The sequence below is a fragment of the Macaca nemestrina genome, chromosome 7 (assembly GCF_043159975.1).
Source record: "Macaca nemestrina isolate mMacNem1 chromosome 7, mMacNem.hap1, whole genome shotgun sequence".
Lineage (NCBI taxonomy): Eukaryota > Metazoa > Chordata > Mammalia > Primates > Cercopithecidae > Macaca > Macaca nemestrina.
Window position 1 is genome coordinate 178,286,064 of NC_092131.1, and position 14,607 is coordinate 178,300,670.

Consider the following 14,607-nt stretch of genomic DNA (forward strand, 5'->3'; position numbering starts at 1 on the left):
ACCCTGCCTCTACTAAAAATACAAAAATTAGCCAGGTGTGGTGGTGCACGCCTGTAATCCCAGCTACTCGGGAGGCTGAGGCAGGAGAACTGTTTGAACCTGGGCTGGTTGGGGTGCGCTGAGATCGTGCCACTGCACTCCAATCTGGGTGACAGAGTGAGACTCCATCTCAAAAAAAAAACAAAAAAAAAACACCCAAATTTAGCCAGGCATGATGGTGCACCCCTGTAGTGCCAGGTACTGGACAGGCTGGGTGGGAGAATCGCTTAAGCCCAAAATGTCAAGGCTGCAGTAAGCTGTGATTGCCCCACTGCATTCCAGCCTGGGTGACAGAACAAGACCTTGTCAAAAAAAAAAAAAAAAGAAGAAGAAGAAGAAGAAGAAGCAACTCCCTAACCATTAGCAGTCATTCTCAGTTTTTCTGCCTGTTCTTTTCCTCTCCTCTCTCTCCTGCTTTCTGGCCCCAGGCAATCACCTGTCTACTTTCTGTCTCTACGTATTTGCCGATTCTGGACTTTCCCCCTTTGATCTAACTGTGAGTATCCTTTGACCAACATCTTCCTCTCTCCCCTTCCGCCAGACACCCCAGCCTCTGGTAACCACCATTCTGCTCTGTCCTGTGACATCAGCGTTTTCAGATTCCACATATGAGTGAGATCATGCAGTACTTATCTTTCTGTGCCTAGCTTATTTTGAGGAAATAAAGCCTCAAAAGCAAAGGCCACAAAAGAAAAAATAGACAAATGGGATCACAGCAAACGAAAAAGGTTCTGCACAGCAAAGAAATCAATCAACAGAGTAAAGTGACAATCTACAGAATGCAAGAAAATATTTGCAAACAACTTATACGGGATTAACAACAAAAATATACAAAGAATTGAAACAACTCAATAGTAAAAGATCTGAATGGATATTTCTCAAAAGAAGGTGTACAATTGGCCAACAGGTACATGAAAAAACGCTCAACATCGCTAATCATCAGGGAATCCAAATCAAAACCACAATGCGCTATCACCTCACACCTGTTAGACTGGCTCTTGTCAAAAAGGCAAAAGATAATAAGTGTGGTCCAGGATGTGGAGAAAAGGAAACCCTTGTACACCGTTGGTGGGGATGTAAATCAGTATAACTATTATGGAAAACAGTGCCGGGGGTTCCTCAAAATATTAAAAATAGAACTACTATATGACCCGGCAACACCACTATTGGGTATATATCCAACAGAAATGAAATCCATACGTCCGAGAGAGATCTGCACCCCATGTTTATTGCAGCACCTTTCACAACTGCCAAGACACAGAATCAACCTGTCCATCAACAGATGAGCAAGGCCGGGCATGGTGGCTCACATCTGTAATCCTACCACTTTCGGGAGGAAAGGAGGATTGCTTGAGCCCAGGAGTTCAAGACCAGCCTGGGCAACATAATGATACCCCATCTCCATTTTAAAAAATAATTAAAATTAAAAAAACAAAAACAGGCCGGACACGATGGCTCATACCTGTAATCCCAGTACTGGGAGGCTGAGGCAGGTGGATCACTTGAGGTCAGGCATTCGAGACTGGCCTGGCCAACATGGTGAAACCCCATCTCTACTGAAAATGCAAAAAAAGTAGTCGGGCTTGGTGGCACCTCCTGTAATCCCAGGTACTTGGGAAGCTGAGGCATGAGAATCACTTGAACCCGGGAGGCGGAGATTGCAGTGAACTGAGATCACACCACTGCACTCCAGCCTGGGTGACAGACTGAGACTCTGTCTCAAACAAACAAACAAAAACTGGATTATGGTGATGGCTGCACAGCTCCAGAAATCGTCTAAAAATTATTGTACAGTTGTCCCTGAAACAACACGTGTTTGGACCATGCGGGTCCACTTATTTGCAGACTTTTTCCAGTAAAAGTTACATGGAGTATGCCTGCCTCTCTGGCCCCTCTTCCACCTCCTCCACTTCTCCCTCTGCCACCCCCAAGACAGCAAAACCAACCCATCGACTTCCTCCTCCTCGGCCTGCTCACTGAGGATGGAGACCTTTCTGATGATCCACTTCCACGTGACGAGTAGTCAGTTTATTTTCTCTTCCTCATGATTTTCTTAACATTTTCTTTTCTCTAGCTTACTTTATTATGAGAACACAGTATGTAATACACATAACTTACAAAATCTGTGTTAATCATATGTTATCAGTAAGGTTTCTGGTCAAGAGCAGGCTATTCGTAGTTTTAACTTTTGGGAAGAGAAAAGTTATACTCGTTCAGCCTGGCCAACATAGTGAAATCCCGTCTCTACTAAAAATACAAAATTAGCCAGGCATGGTGGTGGGCGCCTGTAATCCCAGCTACTCAGGAGGCTGAGGCAGGAGAATCTCTTGAACCTGTTAGGTGAAGGTTGCAGTGAGCCGAGATCACACCACTGCACTCCACAGTCTGGGCGACAGAGATACTTCTCAGGAAAAAAAAAAAAAAAAAACAGGCCGGGCGCGGTGGCTCAAGCCTGTAATCCCAGCACTTTGGGAGGCCAAGGCGGGCGGATCACAAGGTCAGGAGATAGAGACCAATTAGTGTACGCCTGTAATCCCAGCCACTTGGGAGGTTGAAGCAGGAGAATGGCTTAAACCGGGGAGGCAGAGGTTGCAGTGAGCCAAGATCATGCTATTGCACTCTAGCTTGGGCAACAAGAGCGAAACTCCTTCCCAAAAAAAAAAAAAAAAAAAAAAAGTTACACTCGGATTTTCAACTGCACAGGGAGTTGGCATCCCTAACCCCCCTTGTTCACAGGTCAGCCAACCATATACTTAAAAGTAGGTGAATTTTACAAATTAGGTACATTATACCTCAATAAACAAAATTTTTGTTTAAAATTTTTGTTTTTAAAGCATGCTAATATTTTAAAATTGGAATTGGGTTAAATTTATAGGTTAATATGAAGAGAACTGATGTCTTTACCATGTTGAGTGTTCCAACCACTGACCATGGTATGTCCCCCCACTTACTTAAATGATCTTTGATTTCTCTCATCTTCAGCATACGGATCCTGTAAGTCTTATTCGATGTATACCTAAGTATTTGATTCTTTTGAAGCAAGCGAAATGGTGTGTTTTTAAATTTAACTTTCTTTTTTTTTTTTGAGACAGAGTCTCGCTCTGTTGCCCAGGCTGGAGTGCAGTGGCGCTATCTTGGCTCACCACAACCTCCGCCTCCCGGGTTCAGGTGATTCTCCTGCTTCCGCCTCCTGAGTAGCTGGGATTACAGGCGCCCGCCACCATACCCAGCTAATTTTTGTGTTTTTAGTAGAGACAGGGTTTCACTATGTTGGCCAGGCTGGTCTCGAACTCCTGACCTCGTGATCCACCTACCTTGGCCTCCCAAAGTGCTGGGATTACAGGCGTGAGCCACTGCACCAGGCCAAATTTAACTTTCTAATTGTACATTGCTAGTACAGTAGTCCCCACTTATCTGTAGTTTCATTATCTGCAATTTCTGTTTCCCCAGTTACAGCTGCCTGTAGTCAACTGCCCTCCAAAAATAGGTGAGTGCATACAAAGAGATATTTTGAAAGAGAGAACACATTTATATAACTTTTTTCAGTATATAATTATTCTATATTATGAACAGTTATTGTTGTTAATATCTTTCTGTGCCTAGTTTATAAATTAAGCTTTATCACAGGCATAGATGTATAGGAAAAAAACACAGTACACAAAAGGTTCTGTCTTATCGGAGGTTTTGGGCATCTGCTGGAACGTATCCTCCATGGATAACAGGGACTGTTGTAAACAGAAATAAGGTCAGCTTGTATAGTGTTGACTTTGCATGTATCTCCCCACGGATAAGGGGCACTGCTGTATGTAGAAATAAAGTCGCCAGGGCAGGCCCGGTGGCTCACGCTTGTGATGCCAGCACTTTGGGAGGCTGAGGTGGGCGGATCACCTGAGGTTGGGAGTTCCTGACCAGCCTGACCAACATGGAGAAACCCCCTCTCTACTAAAAAAACAAAATTAGCCAGGCGTGGTGGCACATGCCTGTGATCCTGCTGCTTGGAAGTTGGAAGGCTGAGGCAGGAGCATCACTTGAACCTGGGAGGCAGAGGTTGCGGTGAGCCAAGATCGCACCATCGCACTCTAGCCCGGCAACAAGAGTTAAACTCTGTCTAAAAAAAAAAAAAAAAAAAAGAAAAGAAAAATAAGGTCGCCTTCTGTGTGTTGACTTTGTGTCTTGTAACCTCATTAATTAGTTCTAGTAGCTTTTTCATAGATTCCTTGGATTTTCTTGTTTTTTTTTTTTTTTTTTTTTTGAGATGGAGTCTTGCTCTGTCGCCCAGGCTGGAGTGCAGTGGCCGGATCTCAGCTCACTGCAAGCTCTGCCTCCTGGGTTCAGGCCATTCTCCTGTCTCAGCCTCCCGAGTAGCTGGGACTACAGGCACCCGCCACCTCGCCCGGCTAATTTTTTTGTATTTTTTAGTAGAGACGGGGTTTCACCTTGTTAGCCAGGATGGTCTCGATCTCCTGACCTCGTGATCCGCCCGTCTCGGCCTCCCAAAGTGCTGGGATTACAGGCTTGAGCCACCGCGCCCGGCAGATTCCTTGGATTTTCTACGTAGATAATCATGTTGTCGGCAAATAGGGACAATTTTCCCTTTCCAATCTGTATGCCTTTTACTTCTTTGTCTGATATTATTGCACTGGCTAAAATAAGGTTTTTAAATTATGTCATGTAATTAATCCATGCTTTATCTATGGCCTCTAAGGGCTGGCTAAACTTTAATAGGAAAAACAATGAGAATAGCTTGGATGTGTTAGTTGAAACTTCAACACTATAAAATATGTTTTGGCCGGGCGCGGTGGCTCACGCCTGTAATCCCAGCACATTGGGAGGCCAAGGTGGGTGGATCACCTGAGATCAGGAGTTTGAGACCAGCCTGGCCAACACGGCAAAACCCTGTCTCTACTAAAAATACAAAAATTAGCTGGGTGTGGTGGCAGGCGCCTATAATCCCAGCTACTTGGGAGGCGGGGGCAGGAGAATTGCTTCAACCCAGGAGGCGGAGTTTGCAGTGAGCCAAGATCACACACTGTACTCCAGCCTCGGTGACAACAGTAAAACCCCATCTCAAAAAAAAAGCGTGGGGGGGAAGAAAAGAAAAGAAAAGAATTTAGCTATTATTTAAACCCAAAGTCACCTTTAGCATTATAAACTTGAGTATGTGTACAAAGATACAGACACAAGCACTGACTGTAGTGGTGAAAAACAGTAAATAACTATAATGTCAATTAACAGGAGGCTGATAAAATTATGAAACATCCACACTACAGAATACTACAGTCATTTGGCCGGGCACAGTGGCTCCTGCCTGTAATCCCAGCACTTTGGGAGGCTGAGGCGGGTGGATCACTTGAGGTCAGGAGTTTAAGACCAGCCTGGGCAACATGGCAAAACCCCGTCTCTACTAAAAAGACAAAAATTAGCCGGGTACGGTGGCACGTGCCTGTAATCCCATCTACTCAGGAGGCTGAGGTGGGAGAACCACCTGAACCCAGGAGGCAGAGGTTGTGGTGAGCCAAGTTTGTACCACTGCACTCCAGTCTGGGCCACAGAGCAAGACTCCATCTCAAAAAAAAAAAAAAAAAGAATACTATAGAGTTATTTAAAAGATTGAAGGCCGGGCGCGGTGGCTCAAGCCTGTAATCCCAGCACTTTGGGAGGCCGAGGCGGGTGGATCACGAGGTCAGGAGATCGAGACTATCCTGGCTAACATGGTGAAACCCCGTCTCTACTAAAAATACAAAAAACTAGCCGGGCGAGATGGTGGGCGCCTGTAGTCTCAGCTACTTGGGAGGCTGAGGCGGGAGAATGGCGTGAACCCGGGAGGCGGAGCTTGCAGTGAGCCGAGATCACGCCACTGCACTCCAGCCTGGGAGACACAGCGAGACTCCGTCTCAAAAAAAAAATAAAAATAAAAATAAAAATAAAATAAAATAAAAGATTGAAGGAAATCTGTGTGTATATACTGTATATATCAACATGTGAAGATTGCTAAGATCTTTAAGTAACCTAACATCATTAAGTGAAAAATGTACGATAATATATGCAATATGATCTCGCTATGTTATCTAAAAAATTGCTTACGCAGAGAAAAGACTGTATACTACTTAGAAGTACCGAGGGAATTTCACTTCTAGCATACACGGTTCCCTACTGCTTAATGTTTTTAATGAACTATAGTTTTGTAATTTTTCTCAGTACTTTATCATTTTAGTCTCTCTCTCAGGCTGTATCCGAGAGCCACATTTTTCAGATGCTTGTATCTTTACTCTTCAGGGACAAACCAGAGCATAGCTGAATGTCCAACGCCTTATGCTAAGTGAAACAAGCCAGACTGCAAGCCCACACGTGACATCCTGGAACGGCCAAAGCAGGAGGACTGAGGAACAGACAGGTGGCTGCAAGAGCGGGGAGGAGAGAGGCTGCCTTCCTGAGTATCCTGACAGCGGTGGCAGTCACGACAGTCCACGCATCTGTTAAAGCTCACTGAACTGCACACCAAAAAGTGAATCTTACCACATTTTAAAACAAATTTAAGCACACACACAAACTTAGGGGGTACATTTTCTTGGAGCGCGGCACAGACACCTGTCTTAACGCAGGAAACGTCCTCCGCCACGACTCCAGGGCGCCTCGGTCGCAGTGAGGGCACCGGCGCTCTCTTCCTACTGGCCCTGCAAGTGCACACCTGCTACGGTCCGCGCCCACTCACAACGCGACGCGCTCTTCCAGGCTCCGCGCCTGCAGATGTAGACATCACTTGGAAAGCCGCTGGCCACCCGCGGGGACAGGGCAGCACGCGTGGGGCCCCCGCGGGTCCCGGCCTGGCCGGGACTCTGCCGCAGCCCCCAAGCTGTCAAGCACAGCAATGCGCGCCCTGCACCGGGCATCACCGCGGCTCCGACCACGCCTCATCCCGGAGTCCGCCGGGCGACTCCAAGAACCACCACCGTTCCCTGCGCGGCCACGGTGCCCTGCGCCGCCGGAAAACAAACGTTCACGAGCCTCAGTCCCCAGCGGCGACCACGCGGCGCTGGGCTCATCAGCAGCCGCTCCCTGATTGGACTTCACAGCGGAGCTGACACCGTCCAGACGCCCCTCTCAGCTTAAAATACGCTCCATCAACCCCGTTTCCCAATTATTCTTCCACCCTTCTGGTCACACCCACAATGTGCTGCAAATTAAGCTCACGCATTTCACCCTTAAAATACACAATTCAGACGCTTGTGCGAAACAGTGCGGCCCCCGTAACAATCGCGCCTCCTTAACAAAGCCCAAAACTCCTCTTTCCAAGAATGCGCGGAATGGCTCCGCCGGGCTCCCTCCGGTGCTCACAGGGGCACGAAACAAAAACGGGTTCAGAGCTTGCTGCGCGACCTTAGCGCAACATTAGCAATCTCCTTGCTCCTTACTTTCCAACAAAAACGTGAAACACGAAGGTATTCCTTCCCCACTGGAGCTGTGCCACGTGCCGGGGCGCGGAATCCGGGATCGCGGGGCGCGAGGCGGGGAACGCGGGGGCGGGGAGCTCGGGGTCGAGGCCGAAAGGCCGGGGGCGCGGGGCCCGGGAGGCCGGTGCAGGGAGTGCGGGGACCTGGAGCCCGGGACGCGCGGGAGCCCGGGGTCGCGACCTGGGGGACGCGGGGACCAGGGCGATCCCGGAGGCCGCGCCGCCGGGGAGGCCGCGCCGCCGGGGTGGGGGGGCTCCGTCCCAGCCCCGCCGCCGCCCTGGCCGGCCCGGGTTCCAAGGGGGACTCGAACCCCACGGAGGCCGCCGGGCGGGCGCGGGGGAGCGGGGTTTCTCACCTGGGTCCGCGGCGGCTTGGGGGTCCTGGGCGGGCCCTGGGAGTTTCCTTGGCCGAGTGAGTCACTCGGGCTGGCCGGGAATGCGCCAGGAAACACTCGGCCTCCTCCCCTTCCTCCCGGGGCGGGGGCTCTCCCGGCTCGGCCTCTTCCTCCCGGCGCTCCTCCCTCCCGGCCGCGGCCCCGGCCGCTCCCTCCTCCCGGCGGGGCGTCCCCGGCCGGCCGCTTCCCCCACGCCGGCCGCCGAAGGTGTCCTCCCAGGCGGAGCGCCCCTGGCCACCTGCCGGCCGGCGCCACCTCAGCCTGCGCGGGACGACGGGGTCGGGGCGGAGCGGGCGTGGGGTCCTCCCGCGGGTCCGTCCGGCTCGGAGCGCGGAGAACGGGGTCCGCACGCCGTCCCGGGGCTCCGCCGGGAAGGGGCTCAGGGGGACGCCCCGGGTGTCCTGTGGCGCCGCCCCGTGGCGTCGCCCCGCCTGGCAGGAGGCGCTCACCTGCGCCCGTCGGCGGTTCCAGGAGCGGCAGGTCGGCGCGCAGACCCAGCTGGGGACCCCCCACCGGCCCCCGCGGGCCCGTCGCCCACGAGAGCCGGGGCAAATCCGAGCGCCGACCTGCCGGAACGGGAAGGAAACCCGATTTGAGCTCGTGCCAGAAAACAATCTTGAAAGGCCGGCGAACTAACAGACCTCACGCGGAAACGCTGAGTGGAGTGAGCCGCTCACAGGCGCGCTTAGGAAAACTGCCCTAAACCCCTGCTCGGCCCCAGCAACCTCACTCCCCTTCACCCGCGACCCCTGCTTCTCACGGAGAACCGTGAGGATGGGCATCAGATATTCTAGTCCGGCCTCTAGATGATGAAGGTTTGGCTACGCCCGCCTGTGCTCTGCGTAAGGCAAAAAGCAGCAAACGACTCCTGACCAGCGGATTGAGACAATCTACCAGCTGACTCAATATTCAGATAACACTTTCTCACATTCCTGCAGAACGGGGGTTTGGATGACATTCTGGTTCCCAGTCCACACATTTTCAAATCAGCAGATTACTGCTTTTCTGTGCCTAGGGTGGAGTCTCAAAATTAGATTCCAAATGTTTTTACATTGTAGATGACAAGACAGAACCCAAATTCAAGTTATACTGTGATAATTTAAAATATGTAATCCCGGCCAGGCGCAGTGGCTCACGCCTGTCATTGCAGCGCTTTGGGAGGCCGAGGTGGGCGGATCACCTGAGGTCAGGAGTTCGAGACCAGCCTGGCCAACATGGCAAAACCTTGTTTCTACTGAAAATACCAAAATTAGCTGGGTGTGGTGGTGGGCGCCTGCATTCCCAGCTACCCGGGAGGCTGAGGCATGACAATTGCTTGAATCCAGGAGATGGAGGTTGGAGTGAGCCAAAATCAGGCCACTGCACTCCAACCTGGCAACAGAGAGAGACTCCATATTAAAAAAAAAAAAAAAAAAAATTTTTTTTAAATGGTACTAGAATAACTGCATAACGATGTGGAAAAACTGAAACTCAACCTCCTCCCCAACAGCATGTACAAAAAGTAACTGACTGTGTATGGATCACAGACCTAAATTTGAAAGCTAAAGATACAAAGCTTCTAGAAGAAAACATAAGAGAATAATTTTATAACTGTAGAGTAGAGGTAGGCAAGATTTCTCAAAAATATAGGGTTAGTACCTTTAGAAAAAAATCATAAATTGATTTGATCGAAATTTAAAATTTCTCATCAAAAGATAATGTTAAAAGAGTGAAAAGGCATAGACAATATTACCAGACAATACTGCAGTACATGTGACAGAGAGCTTGTGTCCAGAATATGTAAAGAACCCGGGCAACAATACAATGACAATGCAGGAAAAATAGGTCCAAAGACTCACACTTTAGAAAGAAACCACTTTGGAAGTCTTTTATAAAATTCAACATATATTTATTCAACATATATATCTCCTATGACGGTGATTCTACTTCTCTCTCTCTTTTTTTTTTTTTTTTTTTTGACAAAGAATCTCGCTGTGTCGCCCAGGCTGGAGTGCAGTGGCGCGATCTCAGCTCACTGCAAGCTCCGCCTCCCGGGTTCACGCCATTCTCCTGCCTCAGCCTCCCGAGTAGCTGGGACTACAGGCGCCGCCACCTCGCCCGGCTAATTTTTTTGTATTTTTAGTACAGACGGAGTTTCACCGTGTCAGCCAGGATGGTCTGGATCTCCCGACCTCGTGATCCACCTGCCTCGGCCTCCCAAAGTGCTGGGATTACAGGCGTGAGCCACTGCGCCCGGCCCGATGGTAATTCTACTTCTAAGTATTTACCTAATAGAAATACAAATTAATCTCTGCACAAAAACTTATATAATGACTATTCTTTTTTGTCTCTTTTTTTTTTTTTTTTTTGAGACAGAGTTTCATTCTTTGTCGCCCAGGCTGGAGTGCAATGGCCTGATCTCCGCTCACCACAACCTCCACCTCCCGGGTTAAAGCAATTCTCCTGCCTCAGCCTCCCAAGTAGCTGGGATTACAGGCATGTGCCGCCACTCCAGGCTAATTTGCATTTTTAGTAGAGACGGGGTTTCTCCATGTTGGCAGGCTGGTCTCCAACTTCCCACCTCAGGTAATCTGCCCACCTAGGCCTCCCAAAGTGCTGGGATTACAGGCATGAGCCACCGCACCTGGCTGTATAATGAATATTTTTACCAGCTTATTTATAATGGAAAAAAACTAGAAACAACCCAAAGTGCACAAATAGGAGAATGGATAAACAAATACGGTTCATATAATGGAATATTACTCAGCAATAAAAAGGAAAGAACAAATCAAAAGGATTTGTTCTTGTGTTCTTCCATTTCACACTCACCAGGATGCCTACTATCAACAAGGCCAGGAGTAGTAGTTCATGCCTGTAATCCCAGCTACTTGGGAGGCTGAGGCAGGAGACTTGCTGGAACCCAGGAGGCAGAGGTTGCAGTGAGCCAGGATCCTGCCACTGCACTCCGGCCTGGGTGACAGAGTGAGACTCCATAATAATAACAATAATAATAATAATAAAATAAAAATAAAGTAACAAGTGTTGGCATGGATATGATTAAATTGGAACTCTGTACTCTTAGTGGGAATGTAAAATGGTGCCACTATGGAAAACAATATGTTTCCTAAAAAAATAAATAAGCAAGATACATACCAAAAAAATTGAAAACAGGATTTTGAAGAGATATTTGTACACCCATGTTCATAGCAACATTTTTTTTTTTTTAACAGAGTCTTGCTCTGTCACCCAGGCTAGAGTGCAGTAGCATGATCTTGGCACACTGCTGGGTTCAAGTGATTCTCCCGCCTCAGCCTCCCAAATCCTGGGACAACAGGCATAGCAACAGTCTTCATAACAGCTAAAATGTGGAAGAAGCCAAGTGTCCACTGACAGGTGAATGGACAAACAAAAGGCAGTTTATCCATATGATGGAATATTATTCAGATTTTTTTTTTTTTTTTTTTTTTTGAGACGGAGTCTCGCTCTGTAGCCCAGGCTGGAGTGCAGTGGCACCATCTCAGCTCACTGCAAGCTCCCTTCCTGGGTTCACACGATTCTCCTGCCTCAGCCTCCCGAGTAGCTGGGACTACAGGTGCCCGCCACCACACCCAGCTAATTTTTGTATTTTTAGTAGAGACGGGTTTTCACTGAGTTAGCCAGGATGGTCTTGATCTCCTGACCTCATGATCCGCCCACCTCGGCCTCCCAAAGTGCTGGGATTATAGGCATAAGCCACTGCACCCGGTCTACACAGCAATGTAAATAGACTTAACTATGCACTGAAAATGGCTAAGATGGTAAATTTTATGTGTATTTTACCACACAAAAATCAAAACATTAAATACTGAAAAAAAGTTTTTAAAAGGGGAAGAGAATGGATATACAAGTAGTATTATAAAACAGATGAACCTCAAAATTATTCTGTAATTTTCCACACACAAAAGACAACGTACATATTGTGGGATTCCATCTATATGAACTTTCATGACAGACAGCACTACTCACTGATGACAGAAGTTAGAAATTGGCCGGGCGTGGTGGCTCACCCCTGTAATCCCAGCACTTTGGGAGGCCGAGGCGGGCGGATCACTTGAGGTCAGGAGTTCCACACCAGCCTGGACAACATGGAGAAACCCCTTCTCTATTAAACACAAAAAATTAGCCGGGTGTGGTGGTGGGTTCCTGTAATCCCAGCTACTCAGGGGGCTGAGGCAGAAGAATCGCTTGAACCCAGGAGGCGGAGGTTGCAGTGAGCTAAGATCATGCCACCGCACTCTAGCCTGAGTGACAGAGTGACACTGTCTCAAAAAAAAAAAAAAAAAAAGGAAGTCAGAAAGTGTTTGCTTGGGTGAGGTGGTCTGCAGGGAGTAGGATGGACTGAAAAGAGGCGTGTGGTGGACAGGCCAGGTGCAGTGGCTCACGCCTGTAATACCAGCACTTTGGGAGGCTGAGGCAGGCTGATCACGAGATAAGGAGATCGAGACCATCCTGGCTAACACGGTGAAATTTCGTCTCTACTAAAAATACAAAAACAAAACAAAACAAAAAAACTAGCTGGGCGTGGTGGCGGTACCTGTAGTCCCAGCTACTCAGGAGGCTGAGGCAGGAGAATGGCGGGAACCCGGGAGGCAGAGTTTTCAGAGAGCCGAGATCGTGCCACCGCACTCCAGCCTGGGCGACAGAGCAAGAGTCCGTCTCAAAAAAAAAAAAAGAAAGAAAAGAAAAATAAAAGAGGTGTGTGGGAAACTTCTGGGGACTTGGAAATATTCTGCATCTTTGTCAGGCTGATATTGACACAGGCATATTATGTCAGTCAGGGTTCAACCAGAAAAGCAGAATCAGTAGGAGATTTACTGCAAGGAATTGGCTTATGCACTATGGGGGCTGGCTCGACCAGTCTGAAATCTGGAGGGCAGGCTCTCAGAAAGTTCCTGTCCTGTGGCTGGGGCAGTGGCTCACCCCTGTAAACCCAGCACTTTGGGAGGCTGAGGCGGGTAGACCACCTGAGGTCGGGAGTTCGGGACCAACCTGACCAACATGGAGAAACCCCGTCTCTACTAAAAATACAAAAAATTAGCCGGGTGTGGTGGCACATGCCTGCAATCCCAGCTACTTGGGAGGCTGAAGCAGGAGAATTGCTTGAACCCAGGAGGCAGAGGTTGTGGTGAGCCAAGATCACTCCATTGCACTCCAGCCTGGGTAACAAGAGCAAAACTCCATCTCAAAAAAAAAAAAAAAAAAAAGATACTGTCCTGTTTTTAGGTTTCTGTCATGGTCACGACAAATTACTACAAATTTAGTGGCTCTGGTAAACTGAAAAAGCATCCCCCAGGCTGGGCGTGTGGCTCACGCCTGTAATCCCAGCGCTTTGGGAGGCCAAGACGGGCGGATTATGAGGTCAGGAGATCGAGACCATTCTGACTAACACGGTGAAACGCCGTCTCTACTAAAAATACAAAAATTAGCCGGGCGCGGTGGTGGACGCCTGTAGTCCCAGCTACAAGGGAGGTTGAGGCAGGAGAATGGTGTGAACCCGGGAGGTGGAGCTTGCAGTGAGTGGAGATCGTGCCACTGCACTCCAGCCTGGGCGGCAGAGCAGACTCTGTCTCAAAAAAACAAAAAAAAGCATCCCCCGGCAAATACCTGTGTCAAATCCCTAGAACTTGTGAATGTTACTACTATGTTGAAACCCCATCACCAAGGTGATGGTATTAGGAGGCAGGGCCTTTGGGAGGTGACAGGTCACAAGGGTAGAGTCCTCATGAGTGGGATGTGTGCCCTTATAAGAGACACCCCAGAGAAATGCCTTGTCCTTTCTGCCATGTGAAGACACAGCCAGACAACAGCCACTGAGAACCAGACACTGGGCCCTCACCAGACACCGACTCTGTGGTGCTGTGATCTTGGGCACTCAGCTTCCAGAACTGTGAGTAATACATTTCTCCTGTTTATAGCCACCCAGTCTATGGTGCTTTGTTATAGCAGCTTTAACAGACTAAGACAGTTACCTTATATGAAGAAAAAGGGTCTTAGCAGATCTAACTTCTTGAGATGGGATCATCTTAGATTATCTGAAGGGGCCCTAAATCCAATCAGCAGTGTGCTTACAAGAGACACTCAGAGAGCAGACTCAGAGAAAGAGGCAGTGTGAACACAGAGAGGGGAGGGAAGCAGCCACACAGCCACAGTCATAGAATGCTGGCAGCCCCCAAAACTGAGTAGGTAAAGAATGGTGGAGGCAAGGCCCTATTGCTGCCTTGAATTTTGGCCTTCCAGCCTCCAGAACTTCAAGATAATTAATATCTAGTTTTTTTTTTGTTGTTGTTGTTTGTTTGTTTGTTTTTTGAGACAGAGTCTTGCTCTGTTGCCAGGCTGGAGTGCAGTGGCGCGATCTCACCTCACTGCAACCTCCGACTCCCTGGTTCAAGCGATTCCCCTGCCTCAGCCTCCCGAGTAGCTGGGACTACAGGTGTGTACCACCACGCCTGGCTAATTTTTTGTATTTTAATAGAGATGAGGTTTCACTATGTTGGCCAGGATGGTCTCGATCTCCTGACCTCGTGATCTGCCTGCCTCGGCCTTCCAAAGTGCTGGGATTACGGGAGTGAGCCACCACACCTGGCCTATCTGTTGTTTTAAACCACCAGGTTATGATAATGTGTTACAGCAGCCAGAGGCAACAGTGGCTTAAAATGATGCAAATTTATTCTATTACACTTCTGCAGTTCAGGAGTTCATCTGAGT

At 48.7% G+C, this 14,607-nt stretch overlaps 1 protein-coding gene across 7 annotated transcripts in view; it reads right to left on the minus strand.

Moving 5' to 3' along the window:
* LOC105497425 (cytoplasmic FMR1 interacting protein 1) overlaps window positions 1-8,420 on the minus strand; it is a 120,138-nt gene extending 111,718 nt beyond the window's left edge. For 4 of the 7 annotated variants that reach the window (XM_011768499.3, XM_011768501.2, XM_011768497.2 and 1 more), the window contains exon 1: window positions 7,846-7,977. The gene's annotated coding sequence lies outside the window, so the exon portion shown is untranslated. Of the gene's footprint in view, window positions 1-7,845; window positions 7,978-8,333 lie in introns of those variants that run through there. The other 3 variants (XM_024797827.2, XM_071067320.1, XM_011768500.3) reach the window with 3 other exon arrangements.
* Window positions 8,421-14,607: the final 6,187 nt, after the last annotated feature.